Source organism: Montipora capricornis, chromosome 12, assembly GCF_036669925.1.
Source record: "Montipora capricornis isolate CH-2021 chromosome 12, ASM3666992v2, whole genome shotgun sequence".
NCBI classification, from domain to species: Eukaryota; Metazoa; Cnidaria; class Anthozoa; order Scleractinia; family Acroporidae; genus Montipora; species Montipora capricornis.
In genome coordinates, this window is record NC_090894.1 from 37572438 (window position 1) to 37574937 (window position 2500).

Below are 2500 nucleotides of genomic sequence, written 5' to 3' on the forward strand. Positions count from 1 at the left end.
TTGCGAGTTAGGCCCCTCGAGTTAGCTCCGTAACTTATCTATTCCCCCCACCCCCCCCCCCCTCCAGATATATCGAGTTCGCCCCACGTAGTTGGACCCCGTTATAACAAAGTAATCGAATTCCGGTGGATCAAACACACTCGAGTTGAGATCATCCTCCAAACGCGTGCTTTCCAGTGGATTATCAGAACAGGGGGGCACAGCGCCAGTCAATAGGTTGGCCTGTCTGGACAGCAACGCGGTACTCTTGCTGCGATGTGCCGGTTGGGCACTTTCGGTGTTGCCATTGTTGGCAGTCGTCACATTGCAAGCCTTCTTGGCGAGTACAAACACGAAGCGTGCAGAAAATACAGAGATCCATTGTGTACTTAATTGAGTCGTCGACATTCGTGATGATAGTGGGCTATTAAAGCGGCTAACCTAAAATGGCACGCTTTCCCACGTTTTATACACACTGATGGCTCAGAAACGTCATGTCACCTTTTCGTTGGTTGTTTCAAAACAATACAAAGTCGAGAGGAGAGAGTTTACTTCTCATTGATATTCTAATATGTTTCGTTATCACAATACTCTCCTTATGAGTTTTTTTTCTTACCTCAGTTCCTTTATAATAGAACAGCATAAAATAACCAAAGAATCGACTCGAACGATTAGAAAGAAAGACATGCGTCCTTAAAAAAAAATGGACTTAACTTGAACGGCATGTCTTTCAAACAAATCAACGGGAAGTTGACTTCAAACCAGCACAATATACAGCTTACACAATAGACTTCACAAGTGAGACTTTTTTCTACTTAAAATATACTTTGCGATTTTTTTTCGCAACTCAGTTCGCGAATGCTAATAAATTAAAAGACTCTAGACTTTACTAAAAGGACTTGTTCATTTCCTGAATTCTAACCAAAATTTAATAGACTCGAGAGGTTTTGACTTGATCGATAAATCCCTGCGGGTAGCAGCACCTTGCTACAAGTTTGTCAGCGGTGAACATCGTAAACAACATATCAACAGTTTGTCTGCCAGGTAAGCCTGATTCTAGAAGGGACGTTATTTTGAGACAGTTGTAACGGCCGATTCAACTATGAATGGAAAATGTTCCATAAAAACTTCAAATGGCGATGTTTCATTCCGAAAATTCATTTTTGTGGACAGGCAGATAAAGTTCACTCACCTACTATTTCTGCATTGTCCTGAGTGATTTGAGGGTTTTCGGGACACCTCGATTTCCTCTTCAGATCCCGCGTGTCGTCACATACAATATAAATAGACAGGGCGTGCAGCTTCCAAGACCGCTCACGGCCGAGTGCCTCCAGAATTTAGCCTCACGTGAAGATCTATAACAAACGATATAGCATAAAGGCCTAGAGTCCCAAAACAATATCCACTTGCTTAGAGAACAAACCAGTTTCCACGAAGAACCCAGCCTGAAGAGCCGTTAGCCTTTCAGACAGGACACGAACGTTGGCCTGGTGAAAATTTTACTTCTCTCTAGGGGTAGGGGCCCAAGATCAAAGTGTGCCTATATCTGAATCTTCTTATGTCCTCATTCAAATTATGTGTTTGGGTCGCCTGTGAGTCCGTAGTGCGAGGCAACGATACAAAGATAACTACCCAACAAAACGTCTAATAAATGATTTATATAATTATCCGATTGATTTCTTTCATATACATTTCTTAAGGCGATGAAAGCGAAGCGAAGGCTAAGCGAAGCGTAAAAAGGTAGGCCGTGCGGTGGCAACGGCTTGCGTGTAAGCAGCCCGTACAAAAGGCTCTCTTTATGGTCAGGAGCGATTTTAGTGTCAAAATTCAGCTAAATTACAGAATACACGTCCACCTAAATGCAACATTGGGTTGTTGCCACCGGTGTCCCGCAGTCCCGCAGGCCTGCAGTTGAATTGCCTCATTAGACTCGTGCAAAACAAAAAGTCGAGTGATAGCCTCGATAAAGTGTCGTTTCAGTCCGAGAGTAAAAAGTGAAACCGCACTATCGGGGAGAAGTGTTGTTCGAGGGGTCGAGCTTGGTTTGCTTTCTGTTTTCTCCTAAACGAGGTTGGTGACCTATCTTCTTTTCTGGCATAATTTTATTCTTCTACTCCTCCTCTTTATGCTTCAAAAAAAAATAATAAAATTTACGTCAGAAAAAAAAGTTACAGGGAAAAAAGTATTCGTAGCCATCACTCGTGGACTCTAAATTTTTCTCCTCGAGATTACGCACCCGAGGAATATTTGTAGTCAGTGCCTTTTCAAGACGTGAGTCTGTGCCATAAAACAAACATTAAATTATTCCAGTTTTGAACAATACAATACACCTGTTTTGTTATTTCAAGAATTACGTCAAAGCTGTGCTTTCTGTTCCTGCAAAACGTAGCGTGAACCGATGGAACAAACTTGTCCCTGATAGATGAAGTCGCAATGTTTTGTAACTTGAGTAACTTGAGCAAGTCATATCTCACAAACGAGCTTGGTGACCTATTTTTTTAATTGCACATTTCGAGTCACC

At 42.2% G+C, this 2500-nt stretch overlaps 1 protein-coding gene across 1 annotated transcript in view; it reads right to left on the reverse strand.

Moving 5' to 3' along the window:
- The window catches only part of LOC138025770 (uncharacterized), an 8320-nt gene that overhangs the window by 2987 nt on the left and 2833 nt on the right, over nucleotides 1-2500 (reverse strand). The window lies entirely within an intron of this gene.